General features: G+C 45.8%; 1 pseudogene; it reads right to left on the bottom strand.

Annotated features, from left to right (window-relative positions):
• Positions 1–11966: 11966 nt before the first annotated feature.
• LOC118651277 lies at positions 11967–12377 on the bottom strand (annotated as a pseudogene).
• Between the last annotated feature and the right edge of the window lie 7195 nt (positions 12378–19572).

Genomic DNA, 19572 nt, shown 5'->3' with positions numbered 1-19572 from the left:
TCACAGTCATGGAGCCAGCTGCTCTCTGCCGGGACAGGAAGATTGGCTCATGGAATTTTTTAAAACGTTCTGTACTGGCCCCAGCTGGCTTGGCTCAGTGGATAGAACGTCGGCCTACAGACTGAAGGGACCCGGGTTGCAGGCTCACAGGTGGCAACCAATCAATGTGTCTCTCTCACATCGATGTTTCTCTCTCTCCGTCTCTTCCCCTCCCTTCCACTCTCTCTAAAAATCAAGGGAAGCAATATCCTCAGCTGCTCTACTGTATCTGCCTTTAAATGGTTTAAATTTTCCTACTCTAACGTACATGTATACAATCGTAAGTGTGCAGGGCAGTGAGTATTTATAAATCTATGCAACCACGCAACCACCCAGGTCAGTGCAGAACATTCCAGGCTCCAGCGGCCTCCTTCGCTCCCCTTCACGGTCCCTCTCTCGCAAATTCATCTCTATTCTGATTTTTCTCACTATGAATTAGTTGTGCCTATTTTTTAATTGTTGTAAATACATAACATAAAATGTCATTTTCACCATTTTTAAAAATGATTTTTAAAATTGATTTTTTAAAGAGACAGGAAGGGAGAGGGAGAAAAACATGGATCAGCACTGGGAATCGAACTGGCAACCTTTCACTGCAGGGACAACGCCCAACCAAGTGGCCGGGCGCTTTCGCCATTTTAACCTACACAGCTCAGAGGCATTAAGCACATGCACGCTCTTGTACCCATCACCACCATCCATCTCCAGAACTTTTTCATCATCTCCAACTGAAACTCTCTCCCCACGAAGCAGTAATTCCCAATCCCCTCTCCCCCCCCCCCCCCCCCCCCCCCCGTCCCAGGCACCCATCATTCTACTTTGCCTCCATGATGCTGACTGCGCCAGGTACCCACAGCCTCAGTATGTGCCCTGACTGGGAATCAAACCCACCGCCTTTTGGTGCATGAGATGACGCTCCAACCCACTGACCCACCCGGCCAGGGTTGGCCGATGGTCTTCTGGAGCAAGGTGGTGACAGAGCACTCTGGTGACCACTCAGGGTCACTGTTGCACAGCCCAGGAGGCACCATTTAGAATCCCATCAGGCACCCTGTGAGTGGTGCCCCCTGCATTGTCCCAACAAGGGTGCCTGTGAGGAAGGGCCCGTGCTGAGCCGGGTGTAGGGCAGGGCGGTCCGATGAGAAGCTCTGGGAGACATGATAAGGCCTGGCTGGGGCTGACAGACGGGACAGGTGGACAGCTGCAGAAGCCTGACTCATTGCCAGAGAAAAGTTAACACAAGTTCAGGTCTAAGAGCAGGTGGGAAAGGCAGGTGGACTGACATCCTGAGTGTAAACTGTTTCTAGAAGGACCTTCAGACCAGGGCTGGCTGTGTTGAGGAGATAATGAACTGAGGTTTGGGTAGTTGCACTTGCTCAAGAAAGAAGAGGAAGTTCACTTAGATATCATAACATTAAAAAAATATATGATGGTAGATCAAGCATGTCAAACTCGCAGCCGGCGGGCCGCATAAATGAGACATGCGGCCCGCCGGCTGCGAGTCTGACATGCTTGTTGTAGATAAATTCCCAGACATGACCCAGCAGAGGGATTCATTCCTCATCCAAAGGGGACGCCTGGGAGAGTCTGTGGCTTTGGAGGTGGTGCAGGGAGGCCTCCTATGTGCTCCTGAGGTCATCCTTGGCGCCTTTACATTCCTGTTTGATCCAATCCCATCTGTCCACTCCATTCAACGCGACGACACTCTAGTCCAGCCCACAGGTGTTCATTGAGCATCTACAACTCCTCAGCATCAGAGATAAGACACAAATGGCATGGCCCCTGCTCCTGACTGGGAGGCGAAATGCAAGCAACTACGGCGGAACAGGGAAGATGCTACAAGGGAGGTTCTGCAGGTCACGGAGGAGGGCAGAGCAGGAAAGTCTACTAGAACAGCACCAAAACCAGGTGGCTCAAGGCGACAGAAGTTTACTGTCTCACAGTTCTGGCGACTAGAAGTCCAGCATCAAGCTGTGAGCCAGCCAGCTCGCTGAGGGCTGGAGGGGAGAATCCTTCTGGCCTCTTCTAACTCCGGTGCTTGCAGGCAATCCTTGCTGTTCCGTGGCTTATAGATGCCTCACTCCATCACAGGGCTGTCTTCTCTGTGAGTCATCACATCTTCCATCCTCTTGCACGCATCTCTGTGTCCTACTTTCCCTTCTATAAAGACCCCAGTTGTATGGGTGAGGGCCTACCCTAATAACCTCATTTGTACTTGAGTATCTCTATACTTATTTCCAGGTAAGGTCACATCTCACCTGCTGGGGGTTAGAACTTCAACATCTCTGGGGGTGGTGGGGGTGTACAATTGAAGCCCATGATGTGGGTGTCAGAGCAGGTGGGTGAGCAACTAAGTCAACACTGGGGACACGAGTCTGGCTCCTCACAGCCAAGAGGAGAGGCGCCGAGATTTGTGGAGGAAGCTGCAATAATGCCTGGATTGGAATTGGGAGTGTTATGATTTTCAATAAATATAGCTGCACCCACGTGTGGTCATTCATTCATCCATCCATCCATCCATCTCCTGGTTCTGTCCATGGAGAAGGTCTGAGCGTAGTGACACCCCAGCAGCAGTGAGCTCCTTGGAGAAATGTCCAAGTCCAAGGCTGGGCAGGAGAAGTCCAGAGTAAGACGGGAGCATGTTATGATATCTGATGCCCAGGGAGGCCTTAGGGGGTGGTGGGGACATGTCCATAGGGTAGGGGGCCGTCCCCAGAACGAAGAGGATGCTGGGTGGGACTTTGGTAGGAAGAGTGAAGAGTGAGTAGACATGTTTAAAGGATCTAATCACAGGATCCGGTGATGACATTATCATGTAACCCTACAGAGCAGGAGGGGTAGCCACCAGGTGTTTCTTTGTGCAGCTGGGAGGGAGGTGGAAGGACAGGGCCAGGTCTGGGAGTGGGGAGAGGACGCCTCCAAGAGCAGCTGCCACGGGTCGGCTGCTGAGCCCTGCCGGTGGAAAATGTCCTTTCAGGGTTTGCGGAAGGAATTGGTTTCCCAGGTGGGGGAGCTGCTCTGACGTCCTGGAGTAGGAGAACTTGTGGTTTGAGGCCTCAGGATTCCACCCCCATCATCGGGCCATCTCATGGCTTCGCCTTGGATCACTAGCTCTTCCAAGGCCAGAAACGTGCCCCAAACACGTCTCCTACCGGCAGGGGCGTCCTGAGCCGAAAATGGGGAGCCGTACAGGAGGTTCTCATGGGTGTGCCAAGGTGGTGAGGGAGATACCAGGAACCGAACTGTGTGGTTTGGAGTCATGAGGAAGAGAAGAGCGGGCCGCGTGCCACCCGTGCAGACAGATGTGACAGATAAACAAGAGCTCTGGTGTGAGGAGTCGCAGGAAAACCCCTGCCCCACGCACCGCTCCCCTGAGAGGGGGGGCTGAGTCCCAGGGTCTCCTAGGAGACTTCAGAGCTAAGAGACCTCGGGCAATTACTAGCATCAGGAGGCAGGCCCCCAAGGAGAGGGGTGCCCCCACCCCAGGCTGGTTAGAGTGACGGGAAAGCAGGTTTGTTCTGAGGGGCAGGCAGTCAACACACCTGAGGGCTGGGGCCCAGGAGCGCCAGGGGCCAGGCTGGGGAGCCAGCTGGGCGGGGAGGCGGGGGGCAGAACAAGGCAGGCCTTCACCTGCAGCTTTAAACATCTTTTTAGGACTTTATATTTTTATAGCAAAACTGAGAGGAAGACACAGAGAATTCTCATACACCCCATCCCCCCACATGTGCACAGCCTCCCCCACGACCAACACCCCCGACCAGAGGGAACATTTGTTACAGCTGAGGAACCCACACTGACGCATCATCATTACCCAGAGCCCACAGGTTCCATGAGGGTTCACTCCAGGTGGTGTATGTCCTATAGTTTGGACACATGTGTGATGGCATGTATCCACCATGAGAGCACCACACAGAACAGGTTCACTGCCCTAAAAATCCTCTGTGCCCCTCTTCATCCCTCCCCCAAACCCTGGCACCCACTGATCTTTTACTGTCTCCCTCGTTTTGTCTTCTCCAGAATGTCATGCAGTGGGAATCATACAGCAGGGAGCCTTTTCAGACTGGCTTCGTCATATGCATTTAAGGTTTCTCCGTTTCTTTCCGTGGCTCAATAGCTCATTTCTTTTTAGCACTGAATGATGTTCCATTGTCTGAATGTCCCAGTTTGTCCATTCTCCTACGGACGGGCATCTTGGTTGCTCCCAATCTTGGCGTCTATAAATGGAGCTGCTGGAAACACCTGTGGGCAGGGTTTTGTGTGGATGCGCGTTTTCAGCTCCTTTGGAAGAAATCACCAAACTGTCTCCCAGGGTGGCTGCACCACTGCCTCCCCACCAGCAAGAGGTGAGCATTCCCGTTGCTGCACATCCCCACCAGCATCTGGTGTTATCAGTTCTGGATGCTGGCCATTCTCTAGGCCAGTGGTCGGCAGACCACGGCTCACGGGCCACATGCGGCTCTTTGGCCCCTTGAGTGTGGCACTTTCACAAAATACCACGTGCGGGGACGCAGGTACAGTGCGATTGAAACTTCGTGGCCCATGCGCAGAAGTCGGTTTTCGGCCTGGGCGAGTCTATTTTGAAGAAGTGGCGTTAGAAGAAGTGGGGGTACGTTCACTGAGGTCGACCCCTCAGATTGAGGACGTTTTTGGCAAAGGGAAGTTTAGGAGTACCCTAATTAAGTTAATAACAATGTACCTACCTATTTAGTTTAAGTTTAAAAAATTTGGCTCTCAAAAGAAATTTTGATCATTGTACTGTTGATATTTGGCTCTGTTGACTAATGAGTTTGCCGACCACTGTCCTAGGCGTTCGTAGTGGTATCTCACTGTTGTTTTAATCTGCATTTCCCTGAAAACATATAATGTGGAGAATCTTTTCGTATGTTTATTTGCCATCTGTGTATATCTTTTTTGGTGATATGTTAAGATCTTTGGCTCATTTTTTAATCAGGTTGTTTCATTTCCTTCTTTCTTTTTTTCCTTCACTCTTCTCTGTATCGTTCCCATGTTAGTGTATGTACTGCTGAAGCCAGCACAGGTTGTTTATTTTCTTATTGTTGAGTTTTAAGAGTTCTTTGAATATTTTGGATAATAGTGCTTTATCAGATGTGTCTTTTTGCAAATATTTTCTCACACTCCGTGGCTTGTCTTCTTATTTTCATGACACTGACTTTTGCAGAGCAGAATTTTTTTTAACTTCAATGAAGTCCAGCTTATCCATTTTGTCTTTCGTGGACTGTGCCTTTGGTGCTGTGTGTAAACAATTATCACTATACCTAAAGTCATCTAGGTTTTCTCCTATGTTACCTTCTAGGGACTTCATAGTTTTTCATTTTATATTTAGATCTATGGTCCACCTTGAGTTAATTTTTGTGAAGTGTCTAAATTTATGCGTGTGTGTGTTTATGTGGATGTCCAGTTGTTCCAACCCCATTTGTTGCAAAGACTGACTTTGCTCCATTGTATTGCCTTTGTTCTCTTATCAAAGTTCGGTTGACTGTATTTATGGAGATCTATTTCTGCGATTCTGTCCGCTGACCTGGTTATCTATTCTTTCACCAATATCCCGCTGTCTTTAAAAATTGCTGCAGCTTTACAGTAACTCAAAGTCGGGTAGCATCAGCCCGCCAACTTCATTCCTCTCCTTCAATATTCTGTGCTCCATCTTAACTTTGCTTCTCCATGTTAACTTTGTATCAGTTTGTTGATACCCACAAAATAACTTCCTAGGACTTTTATTGGGGTTGTGTTGGATCTATAGATCAAATTGGGAAGAACTGACATCATGGCAATACTGAGTCTTCCTGTCCATGAATATAGACTATCTCTCCATTTATTTTGTCCTTCTTTGATTGTATTCTTCAGAGTTTTATGATTTCTCTCATATAAATCTTATACATATATTGTTAGATTTATATATAAGCATTTCATTTGGGGGAGTAATGTAAATGTTCTTGTGTTTTTTAATTTGAAATTCTACTTGTTCATTGCTGGTATAGAGAAAGAATTGACTTTTGTATATTAACCTTGTATTTTGCAACCTTGCTGTAATCACTTATTATTTCCAGGAGATTTATTTTTTGTCAGTTCTTTCAGATTTTCTGCATAGATGATCATGCCATCTGCAAACAAAACCAATTTTATTTATTCCTTCCCAATATGTATACCTTTTATTTACTTTCTTATCTTATTGCATCAGCAAAAATGTCTAGTACAATGCTGAAAAGCAGTGGCGATCTCACCTTGTACCTAACCTTAGTGTGAAGGCTTCAAGTCCCTCATCATTGGTCTAATATGGATTGGTATAGGTTTTTGTAGATAATCTTTATCAAGTTGAGGATCACCTGGGAGAGTCTCAGAGCCGAGGAGCAGCTGTGACTCTGTGCATCCCTCCTATCTTGGGTCAGGGCTAGCACTAGCGTTGAGGATGAATCCGAGTCTCCAGCTGGGGAGTGAGGGCGCAGTGGCTGAGCCATGGGGAAGGAGAACATGAAGACATCACAGATGGGAAGCATCTTGGGGAGCGGCCTGGACAGATTCTGTGAGTAGGACTCAAGGCACGGAGCTGCCTCTGACCAAAGGTGTCCTGAGGGCAGAGCTGCCGATGGAGCAGCCAGGAGACCTGGGTGTGGAGAGCTGTGCTCAGAGAGGGCAGGCTGGGTTGGGGCCCTGCATGGCCACAAGGAGCCTGGGGCGCGGGCCCTGGCTGGAGAAGCTGACAGAGATGGGAGGGAGCTTAAGGACCACACGGCCCCTCTCCCCATGCTGGAAATCCCACCCCCACCCCCTTGGCAGGACTGTCCTGGACTCAGGGAGTGCTCGGGCTCTGTTCCTGCTTTCAAGCATACCTTCCCTGAGGCCCCCTCAGATCCTGCTTCTCTCTAGACGGGCCTGTCAGTCAGATCACTATCTCTACACTGTTCTGGCTCCGCGTGTTGCATAATTTCTTCCTTTGAATTGATTGTCTCTTGAGTACAGCAGAGGAAGTGGTAAGCATGTGTCCGGGGGAGATTAGTATGGGAGCGGGGAGATGGCTGGACGCCTGTGGTCTCTCGCCCCACCCCGCCTCAGGCGATGGGCAGAGGGAGATTGGGCTTTGGTGAGGAGGCATTTGAGGACACTGCGCACATTCTGAGTGCATGGGGCCATCCGCTATGGGGCCCAAGGCCATCAGGGCCTCTCACAGGGACCTGACCCCCCACCCTGTTTCTTCGCTTCAGACTGGCCGATGGGGTGGCCTTCGATGCCGTGGATTCTCTTGTAGGCTCTCCGCATCCCCTGCTTCTCTTCAAGGGGCCGCTCTCTCTGCAGCCTCAGGGGTTCCTGCTCCTCCTTAAGGCAGGACGCCTGGGAGCTGCCATAAACCCATCCACATCCTCAGGGCTCTTGTTTTCCTATTTATTACAAAGCAAAACTAGATGGGATAAACAGTGTGATTAATTGTGGGAAGTCAAAAAGTTCTGGAATTTCCGTGGAACTTACTCCGCACAAAATGGTTGTGGTGCTCAGAGATGCTAACCTGGTTCTGGGCCCTTAAGGGAGCCCACCTGTCCTTTTATTTTGAGGAGGAGGAACCCCAGCCGCCCTCAGTGCTGCCTGAGAGAGCAGCCTGAGGAGGCCTTCATGCCCCACAGACACTGAGTGGGAGAGAGGGCAGCTGTGCAGCAGCCCCAGGCCAGACAGAACTGGTTACCATCTTCCCCAAAAGACCATGAGGCTGGGCCAGCAGGTCGACCTTCTGGTCCACCCAGTCACTGCCAGAGTCCATGCTCCCCAGGCTCCCCCGTGACCCAGAACTTCACAGTCAGGCCCCTGGTCTGATCTCTCATGGTCCCAAACCCCTCCCATGCTCGTGGGGACTCCTGGGACTCAGGGACAGCTCGCTCTCTTAGCCTCGTCTCTGTTCCTTTCATTCTTGTTAAGGTTGAACTGCACCCCTGCCCCCAAATGCCTGTGTTGAAGTCCTAACCCCCAGGCCCCCGGAATGCAACCTCTTATTTAAAGTCTTTACAGAGGTAGTGAAGTTCAAATGACATCATCAGGGTTCAAAGAGGTCAAAATGGGCCCTTAATCCAACGTAGCTGGTGACAGAGTTGAATTCAGAGCCTGTTTCTGTCCACAGCACCACAGCCAACAGATGAAGCGCATGGACACTGATTTCCAGTCTTAACTGTTTCCTGAGTCATCGGGTTCCCTGATGACTTTTATTAACTCACTAGAGGCCCAGTGCATGAAATTCGTGCACTTGGGAGGGGGCAGGGTGGTCCCTCAGGCCGGCCTGCAACAATGCCAGAGTTCCTCACCTTGGCCTCTGGCCAAAGTCCCCTCCCCTCCCTCCATGCAGCTGGGGTGCAGACACTGGGCTCACATGGCTGGGGTGATGCCGCCATCATTCCGCCCCAGCTGCTATGGGCACTGCCATCTTTGTCGTGGAGTGAAGGTTAATTTGCATATCACTCTTTTATTAGATAGGATGGGGGTCTAGGGATCCAGTTGCCCAGGTTTCTGAGGTTAAGAGACTTTAGGGATGCCGAAACCAGTTTGGCTCAGTGGATGGAGTATCGGCCTGCGGACTGAGGGGTCCCAGGTTCGATTCCGGTCAAGGGCATGTGCCTGGGTTGCGGGCGCATCCCCAGTGGGAGGTGTGCAGGAGGCAGCTGATTGGTGTTTCTCTCTCATCAATGTTTCTGGCTATCTCTCTCCCTTCCTCTCTGTAGAAAATCGGTGAAATATATTTTTTAAAAAAATTCTTGATTCTATCTCTCTCTCCCTCCCCCTCTCCATTCCTCTCTGAAATCAATAGAAATATATTTTTTTTAAAAAAGAGAGAGACTTTAGGGTCTCGGGAGCTAATGTTGCTATTCAAATGCCCCACTTTCTAAGCAGAAAAGATACAAACTCACCAAACATCCCACCTGGCGTTATTTGGGTCCAAGTGTGCATAGTTGAAATGCCAAACGGGTGAACACACCCATCTGCCTTACAGGAAACCTACTGAATTCCTGTAAAGCCTGGGAGGAAGAGACCATTTGTAAATGTCCACTAACAGTAAGAACTGTCAGCAGTTCCTGGATGACTTCGTGAGGGGGCGGGAGAGGCAACGTCTCCTCGAAGGAACTGTTATTGGAAGGATCGGGTGGGGTGGGGGTGGGGTGGGAGCTCGACCAGGTGTCTGGGATTCCCTCCAGGCTCCAGCAGCCTCCTCCGCCCCCTTCCCTGCTGCGCCAGGGTCTCCAGCTCCAATGCCCACAGTCCCTTGTGAAGCTCAGAGATGAGTCTGCATTTACTGGGTGAGTGTTGTGTGTCAGGCAGTGGGCGAGATAGATATCTTTATTGTCACAAATCCCTGTGACAAGGGAAGGTGACGTTATTATTAGCCTATTTGACACCTGAGGAGACTGGGTCTCTTACCCAAGTTACCCAGCTAGGAAGCGCTGAGAGCCCACGTTTCCATCCAGGGGCCAGACGGCCGCCCCTGCTTCCCCTCCTCACAGCAGCCTCCAGGTGGGCAGCTGCCTCCCGGTCCTCTCCCTCCACCTTCCCATGCCCACTTATACCTGCCCTTCCGTCCCTTAGTCCCATTCTTCCTCGGTCCCAAAGGCAGACGACCTTCCAAACCAAAGCTATTTAAGGGCTTGTTGTACTTACTTGTGGGGAAATAGAACATTAACCAGAATTTCACAGGTGGAAAGTCCCACAATTTTCAGCCAGGGAAGACAGCTCCAAGCACCTCCCCACAACAGTCTAGATTCCATCCCCTGCCTCCCTTTCCAAGGCCCGGCTCACCTATCCACAACCTCGTCCTGTCCTTTTCTCAGGAAAGCCCCACTTCCATCACATTCAGCTGCCAAGAGTGGAGAAAACACACTGAGTCACATTCGCTGGTCGCCTGGTGCATTCTTGGCACAACAAAGAGTAGAAGTCACTCCCTCTCAGAACCACTGGCATCATCCATTCTCTGCAGAGAAGGGACCGGTCATCCCTCACTCCTGCTGTGCCCCTTCTGGAACCGGGAGAGAAAGAACTGATCAGTGTCGCTGTCCAAAAGGAAGTGTGGTCACCCAACGCAGGGAGGGAGCGAGCGAATGCTCTAACACAGCGGTTCTCAACCTGTGGGTCGCGACCCCTTTGGAAGTTGAACAACCCTTTCACAGGGGTCGCCTAAGACCATCCTGCATATCAGATATTTACATGACGATTCATAACAGTAGCAACATGACAGTTATGAAGTAGCAACGAAAATAATTTTATGGTTGGGTCACAACATGAGGAACTGTATTTAGAGGGCCAGAAGGTTGAGAACCACTGCTCTAACAGAACAGATCAAAACAAGTCATTCCCCCCAAAATGAAGGCAAAGTTCTGAAAGCTGGAGAATATGAATCCCCCGTGGGAGCCAACTGTTAAACTTAATCTCTATTATATCTTTAATGTCACAGTGGAGACATAGAAAAGAGTGTGTGTGACAGATGTGTAATATAACAAACTGTTTCTAAACATCGTGGGTGTCTTCACATGCGTGTCACCACTCTGTTACAGTCCGTGAATGAACCGACTGTCCCCTGGACAAGTGTTTTGGTTGTTTACGTTGCGGAGGGCGCCTGTGAAAGAGAGCTGCCGTGAATATTCGTGCTTATGTCTCAGGAGTTCATTGTTGGGTCATAAAATACATGAAGGTTCAACTTCACAAAATGATGGGAAATGGTTTTCCAAAGAGATTGAATTAATTTACATTCCTCTTATTCTTTTCATACATTTATTGGCCATTTATTATTTTCCTCTTCAACAAAATACTTACTCCTGTCTTTTGCTCATTTTGAATATCGTGGTCTGTGTTTTTCTTATTGATATGTGGGAATTCTTTATATATTCTGGATACTAGTCTTTTGTCAGTTATATGTCTTTCAAATATCTATTAGTTCTTGGCTTATCTTTCCCTTGTATCTTTTCATGAACAGAACTTCCGAGGTTTAATGTAGTCACATTTATTAATATTTGTTTATTTTGTTTTGTTTTAAGAAATCCTTCCCTTCCCCAAGATTAGGTAGATAGTAGCCTATATATCTCCTCAAAGTATTGCTTTTCCTTCTTCCAGCTTAAGACACCTAACATTGCCTTTTGGAATGGTTTGAATTGGGGATCTAGTCTCATTTGTTTTGTGTTCTCTACAGTGGAGCAATTTGCCCAAACACCATTTTTTTAAATTTTCTTCTTCTTTCCCCCCCACTGATCTGTAAACCTACCTCTGTCACACGTCAAATACCACAAATATCAAATATGCACTCTACTTCTGGGTTCTCTTTTGCTCTATTACAAAATTGTCAGTCCCTGAGCCAATAACAGCTTTCACTCCCATTGCTGTACTTTTGTGTAGTTTTTAGAGTCCTATTTTAATTTGAATAACTTTATAATAGTTTTATTTTCAATTAGATGTATTGGGGTGACATTGGTTAATAAGATTATATAGGTTTCAAGTGCTGTCTTTGCTTGAGCACCAAGATTATTCCAGCTGCATGGAAGAGTTGTGAAGGGAAGTATTTTGTCTTTTGTATTCTGGAAGGTTTTTGTTTGTTTTCGTTTTGTTTTGGTCATATGAGCATGCTCTGTCCTTGAACGTTTGGTAGAATTTGACAAAACCTCTATATGCCTGATGAGACCCAATAATTCTGCTTCATTTATTTAACTGTTAAAGGAAAATTTAGGCTCTAGTTCTCTTAATTTTTTTCCCCAAGTATATGCTTTGTCTAAAATTTAAAATATTCAGCTTTTGATAGACTTCTCTTAATTTTGTTTAAATTTCTATTTTATCTGGAATCTTGCTTCTTTTCATTCCTAATACTGTTTTTCCCCTTTCTTTTTTTTATCATTAGTCTTTTTTTTTTTTTTTAAACACACCAGGCTTTTATTGTTCTCGTGTCAAAGGGCGGGTCTTTGCAGGACGGGGGGTGAGTTTTGACAGCAGGGAGCAAGCCCCTACCTGCCAGCGATGAGGGGGTTCCGCAGGACGACAATGCCCGAATCCCCGCGCAGGAACATCTTGGAGACGTAGCAGTCCTTGTTGACCGGCTTGGACTTCTTCTTGCCCTTGCCACTCTTGGGGACTTCGGTCCACGTCTCCTTCACATTCGAAAGCCTTCACCCGGCCCAGGAGCTTCTTGTTGTTGCGACAGTTGATGAGCACCTGGGTGTTGTTCTTGACGGTCTGCGTGAGCACGGAGAGCGGGCCCGTGTTAAACTCTTCCTCCTCCCGCTTCTGGAGCTCCTCCGGGGTCATCTCACTCTTGGGCTTGTTGAGAAGGCTCGTGGGGGCGGTGGTTGGGCTCTCAGAACGCTCCTGTCCTCTGCATTGCCTGGGCCTCCGAAGAGAAAGCGCGAGAAAGGCGGGACTTCCGCTTCCCGCAGCTCACTTCCGTGCGCGCCTGCGCAAACTCAACCAGCGGTGTGGGTGTGGCCTGTTGGTCCAGCGAGCCCGCCTGGGTTCTATTCAGTTCCTTGGTAGAGGCGTTGGGGTGAAAGCATTGCTTAGTGGCTCGGGGTCACTCAGGACCATACGGGTTAGATGTTCACGACAACGGAGAGAAGAAGAAAGCGGGTCCGATTTAGACCATTTTGTGGTAGAACGGCTCAGGCGGCTCAAGGGAGATTTATCATTAGTCTTGTCAGAGTCTTTTTAAAGACCCCGTCTGGTCTTATTCATCTTTTTCTCTTGCTTTTGTTGTTGACATTGAGTTCTGTGCTTACCTTCCTACCCTCCTTGAGGTAATGCTATTATTTCTTTTCTTAACTTCTGCTATGGGAAGGTTAACCAGTTAATTTCCAGCTATTTTTCTTTTTCTGCACTTTGTGTATTGTTATATTTTACAATTAAAAATGTTTTTAATCCTCACCAACTTAGAAATTTAAAAACACTTCTAAGTAACTGATAGCTCAAAGAAGGTGACTATAATTGAATTTAAAGAAAACACTGATGATAGAATGACAAGGGGACATATAAAAACTTGTGGGATGTATCAAATTCCCAGTTTTAAAAATTAGAGCCATTTGGGGCTCCTTGGGCCACTGAACCAGCAGGCAGAGAAGGAGTCATTGACTGACTGAGGTGGGGGGCCGTCAGGGGGAGCGTAAGTCGTTGCTACACAAGAAAGGCCATGTCTGGAACTACAGTGACTTCTGTGTGTGCCTCCGTATCTTCTGATCCCCGAGACCTGGTCAATGGAACACTGAGGCAACCCAATTAAGACAAGAATTCTAGTAACTCAGAGCCTGTAAGAATGAAGTCTTGGCTCATCCCACCAAATGAAGAGCCCTAATTTGTCCACCGCCCTGGCAGAGAGTAAGGGAACATGACATGAGTGGTGAGAGGAAAGCACTTGAGCTATGGATTTCAGATCTGTGACCAGCAGGGGATGCAGGGACTGTAACAGCCATGTGTATATTATTTAAACCATCACCCTCCCACTATTTGACATAAAAAGTACCCGAGACAGCTAACATTTAGGTTTCAATTTGGAGAATGATTGATATTGTCCTGTATGTTATTGTAGCTAATGAGACTTCCCATGTTCACTGCCCAGGGATCATGGGATTTTCATTTGGATGAAGGACAAGAGAGGATGATGGTGAGGGACAGAATGAGCAGCTGTGCCAGATGTCTCCATTTGCCCATTTCTACCTAGTCTACACTCTACTCCACCTGCTCTGCCCTAGGAAGCCGACCTGCATGGATTATAATAGCCGAGTCCTTGGACTTCCAGTTAGGTCTGGCGGTGGGGAAAGCCCCCTCCAGAGATCAGAGGGAGGAAGGAGGAGGTGGATGGGATATTGATTTCTCTGGTTCTCCCCTTGCAGGGTTATTTGGGTCAACTATGTCCACCAAGCAAAGGTCACTGGTCCTCTCCAGTTGGCCCTCTCTATTCAACTCTCTGCTTTCCGGTTTTGTAAACACTTCTTCTCTTTATTCCTATGTGCCCAGGAATGTAACAGGTCCACAGTCCTATCTCTGGAATATTGAACTATATTTGCTGTTTTCCTGCACAAAGCCTATCGCTGTAAGTAGCTCCCTTATTAAACTACCCTTGAATTATACTGATTTGAGGATGCCACAATTTTCCTATTGGAGTTTGATTATGAATCAGGAACAGGATTCTCAAATAAATGAAGAAGTCATGTTGCAATTGACTCTTTTTTTTTATTTTTTTATTTTTTATTTTTTTTAGTTTTTTTTAATTTTATTTATTTATTTATTTATTTTTTTAATTTATTGCTTAAAGTATTACGAAGGCTATTACATATGTGTCCATTTTATCCCCCCGCCCTAGACAGTCCCCTAGCCTCCCCTATCCCCCAGTGTCTTATGTCCATTGGTTATGCTTATATGCATGCATACAAGTCCTTTAGTTGATCTCTTACCCCCCTACCTCCTGCCCCCCAACCCTCCCCGGCCTTCCCGCTGCAGTTTGACAATCTGTTTGAGGCAGCTCTGCCTCTGTATCTATTATTGTTCAAAAGTTTATAATGGTCTCTATTATCCATGAATGAGTGAGATCATGTGGTATTTTTCCTTCATTGACTGGCTTATTTCACTTAGCATAATGCTCTCCAGTTCCATCCATGACGTTGCAAATGGTAAGAGTTCCTTCCTTTTTAGAGCAGCATAGTATTCCATCGTGTAGATGTACCACAGTTTTCTAATCCATTCATCTACTGATGGGCACTTAGGCTGTTTCCAGATCTTAGCTATGGTGAATTGTGCTGCTATGAACATAGGGGTGCATATATCCTTTCTGATTGGTGTTTCTGGTTTCTTGGGATATATTCCTAGAAGTGGGATCACAGGGTCAAATGGGAGTTCCATTTTCAGTTTTTTAAGGAAACTCCATACTGTCTTCCATAGTGGCTGCACCAGTCTGCATTCCCACCAGCAGTGCACAAGTGTTCCTTTTTCTCCACATCCTCTCCAGCACTTGTCGTTTGTTGATTTGTTGATGATAGCCAGTCTGACAGGTGTGAGATGGTACCTCATTGTTGTTTTGATTTGCATCTCTCGGATGATTAGTGACTTTGAGCATGTTTTCATATGTCTCTTGGCTTTCTGAATGTCCTCTTTTGAAAGGTGTCTATTTAGGTCCTTTGCCCATTTTTTGATTGGATTGTTTATCTTCCTTTTGTTAAGTTGTATGAGTTCCCTATAAATTTTGGAGATTAGGCCCTTATCAGATATGACATTGGCAAATATGTTTTCCCACACAGTGGGTTTTCTCGTTGTTTTGTTGATGGTTTCTTTTGCTGTGCAGAAGCTTTTTATTTTGATGTAGTCCCATTTGTTCATTTTCTCTTTCGTTTCAAGTGCCCTAGGAGCTGTATCAGTGAAGAAATTGCTTCGGCATATGTCTGAGATTTTGTTGCCTTTGGATTCTTCTAGAATTTTTATGGTTTCCTGTCGTACATTTAAGTCCTTTATCCATTTTGAGTTTATTTTTGTGTATGGTGTAAGTTGGTGGTCTAGTTTCATTTTCTTGCATATATCTGTCCAATTTTCCCAACACCATTTATTGAAGAGACTATCTTGGCTCCATTGTATGTTCTTGCCTCCTCTGTCAAATATTAATTGAGCATATTGGTTCAGGCCGATTTCTGGGCTCTCTATTCTATTCCATTGATCTATATGCCTATTCTTGTGCCAGTACCAGGCAGTTTTGAGAACAGTGGCTTTGTAATACAACTTGATATCTGGTATTGAGATCCCACCTACTTTGTTCTTTTTCAGGATTGCTGCAGCTATTCGGGGTCTTTTTTTATTCCAGATGAATTTTTGGAGAGTTCGTTCTAGATCTCTGAAGTATGCCGTTGGTATTTTAATGGGAAGTGCGTTGAATTTATAGATTGCTTTGGGTAGTATGGACATTTTAATGATGTTGATTCTACCAATCCATGAACACGGTATGTTCTTCCATCTGTTTATGTCTTCCTCTATATCTTTTTTCAACGTCCTGTAGTTTTCTGAGTAGAGGTCTTTTACCTCTTTAGTTAAGTTTATTCCCAGGTAGCTTAATTTTTTTGGTGCGATGGTAAACGGGATTGTTTTTATAATCTCTCTTTCTGAAAGTTCACTATTGGTGTATAGAAATGCCTCGGATTTCTTGGGGTTAATTTTGTGTCCTGCTACATTGCCAAATTCATGTATTAAGTCTAGTAGCTTTTTGATGGAGTCTCTAGGGTTTTGTATGTATAATATCATGTCGTCTGCAAATAAGGACAGTTTTACTTCCTCTTTTCCAATTTGGATGCCTTTTATTTCTTCTTCTTGCCGAATTGCAATGGCTAACACTTCCAGTACTATGTTGGACAGGAGTGGTGAGAGGGGGCATCCCTGTCTTGTTCCTGTTCTTAGGGGAAATGGTGTTAGTTTTTGTCCATTGAGTATGATGTTGGCTGTGGGCCTGTCATATATGGCTTTTATTATGTTGAGGTATGATCCTTCTACTCCCACCTTGCTGAGAGCTTTTATCAAAAATGGGTGTTGAATTTTGTCAAATGCTTTTTCTGCATCAATTGATATGACCATGTGGTTTTTTTCTTTCAATTTGTTTATGTGATGTATCACGTTTATTGATTTGCGGATATTGTACCATCCTTGCATCCCTGGGATAAATCCTACTTGGTCATGGTGTATGATCTTTCTGATGTACTGCTGGATCCGATTTGCTAAGATTTTGTTGAGGATTTTGGCATCTATGTTCATGAGGGATATTGGCCTGTAATTCTCTTTCATTGTGTTGTCTTTACCTGGTTTTGGTATTAGGGTGATGCTGGCTTCATAGAATGAGCTTGGAAGTGTTCCTTCCTCTTGAATTTTTTGTAGTAGTCTGAGGAGGATAGGTTTTAGTTCTTCCTTGAATGTTTGGTAAAACTCCCCTGTGAAGCCGTCTGGTCCTGGGCTTTTGTTTGCTGGAAGCTTTTTGATGACTGCTTCAATTTCTTCCATAGTTATTGGCCTGTTGAGATTTTTAGATTCTTCCTGATTGAGTTTTGGAATGTTGTATTTTTCTAGGAATTTGTCCATTTCCTCCAGGTTGTCTAGTTTGTTGGAGTAGAGCTGTCCATAGTATTTTTTAACAATCATTTGTATGGTTTCTTCCTATTAGCTTAGATTTCTACCTAAGAAGTCTATTTCTAACTAGGTAATTTGCCATTACCTTCTACTCACTAGTAATTGAAAATTGTTCAAGGCCATTAGTTAATTGATCACAAATAGATCACATATTATCAATGAGAATATTTTCATCTGTGTGCACGACACCTCTGTTATCAGATTACCAGTCAGCTCTTATCTGCACTTACTCACACCACTTCAATAACTTCCCCGTCACGCAAAGAATGAATGATAGATGAATCACAGAGTTCAACGTTTTTCTGCTATCAGCTCCTCTAACTTATTTGCCCTTTTGGCTGATAAACATTTTGTGCAAGAATAAAGTTTGACATCATCATCTCTTCATTAGTTGCCAAAAAGTCTTCAAAGCCCCTATGAGCAGGCTCATTTTTCAACCATCGTAGACAGAGTCTGTGCCAACCCCTTGAGAAGGTTGATTGGTCAGCATCATTCCAAACATTGGCAACTGTGGAAATGACATTCTGAAGACTGAACTCTTTCGGGAGTCATGGAATCCTATGCCCTGTGATTGTAGCAAGCACACAGTCTGAAATAAGTGTTTATCCTTGCTCTACAGTTATGTGTACTCAGGCTGTAATACACATATCCCACTGGGGAGAAAGAAAAGCTGAAATCCTGCTTTTCACATGAAGTTCAGGAAGGAGGTGTACATAGCAATTTTCCAGGAATGATAATATCTTATAACGGGTATGTATTTTTCAGTCCGGAATGCCTGCAGTGAGTCTGCACCAGTGATACAAAATGACTATTAACTGGTCAGAAAGCATTTCCCGGGTTACTCAGGCTGACTTGTTTGCATAACAGTGGACAGTAAATTGCAAACGCCCTTCAAGATGGCAAATGTTGGCTTGTTCCAGGTAGTTCCACACCTATCCTGTGTGTACCTGCGGCACTTGGCACACCAAGAACAGTCAGCAGGGTGGAGCCGATTGGTGGGCCTCATCAGCCATCTGCGGAGCAGAATTATTCCCACAGCTGATTGTTCATGTCAAAGTTTTCATCAGATAATATCATAGCAAACCCACTGATGCAATGTTCAGCAGCCTCTGCCTGAGGCTAAAACCAACAGTAGTTAGCATATTAATGCAAAAAGACCCATTGGAAGGCCAATGGACTTTGATATTCAGGAGGGCTGAAAATCAGCATAATATTGCCCTGCTGTGGGCTCAATGGCTCAAGGCAATTCCTTAACTCAGTGGTAGGCAAGCTGCGGCTTGCAAGCCACATGAGGCTCTTTGGCCCCTTGCGTGTGGCCATGAAGTTTCAATCACACTGTACGTGCGTGCCCGCACGTGGTATTTTGTAGAAGAGCCACACTCAAGGGGCCGCAGTTTGCTGACCACTGCCCTAACCTGATAATCCTTTTACTGTTTACCAAACTTTACCTGTGATATGCCTGTATGCATTGCTAAAGGGCAAATGTGTACTCAAGTGATTAAAAGCAGACGGAACCCAGTTTCGGTGTACTCTTCATGAAAGAGACACCCCTGGTCCCCAATGCCTTCTAAATTCATATTTCTTATATAGCATTTTCATTTGTGCGTGGGCCCCTCCTTCAGATCCTCAACCCCCACCGCAAAAGGTTGCAGCAGCCTCATTATCAGCAAAATCTTTTTCACCTCCGATGTTGACATTGTCTTATTTCAGTTATACATAAAGTAAAAAATTATTCTCCAAAAGCAACAACAACAAAAGTGTGCAAGTGTGGCTGGTAAGGCTAACTATTCAGCTCAGGGTCAAGAACTGCCTCTAAATGAGTTTTGGTGCCAAGTTTACACAAAAATAGACTGGGAGTCTCATAGGCTCACCCAGCCCCCACCAAGCTGTCTTTTGCTTAGTAGTTGGCAGAAATATCTTTTTCTATGCCTTTACTTTCAGTGTTTCCATGTCTTTAGAGTTTATGTGTCTCTCATGTGTATGACACTTACATGGACTTGTGTTTTTTAAACTCAATCTGGCATTATTTGGTGCATTGAGTCTACATGTGTTTACATTACCAAAATTATTGATATACTAGTAGCCCTGCGCACGAATCTGTGCACTTGTAGCTCGCTGCCCCGCCCTCCTGTAGCTCTCTGCTGCTTGTAGATTGGTTGTGATGTTACAGCATCCTGGCTAATTTGCATATTCTTCTATTATTATATTAGATTTGTACTTACTTTTACCAACTAATCTTTTGAATCCTACTTCTTTTTCCTTCTCTCAACACTTTTTAATTGATTTCTTTTTTCTTATCAATTCTTATTTAAATATTAAGAAATACATATGTTCCGTTTCTATTCTTTTCATGATTTTTATTGAATTTTACCATGCACATTTAATTTGGCAAAGTCTAATAGCCAACTCTGCTTATGAACAGCA

This window comes from Myotis myotis, unplaced genomic scaffold (genome assembly GCF_014108235.1).
Source record: "Myotis myotis isolate mMyoMyo1 unplaced genomic scaffold, mMyoMyo1.p scaffold_m19_p_3, whole genome shotgun sequence".
Classification (NCBI taxonomy): Eukaryota; Metazoa; Chordata; class Mammalia; order Chiroptera; family Vespertilionidae; genus Myotis; species Myotis myotis.
Note: the sequence above shows the minus strand (reverse complement) of the source record. Positions and strands in the feature narration are given on the sequence as shown.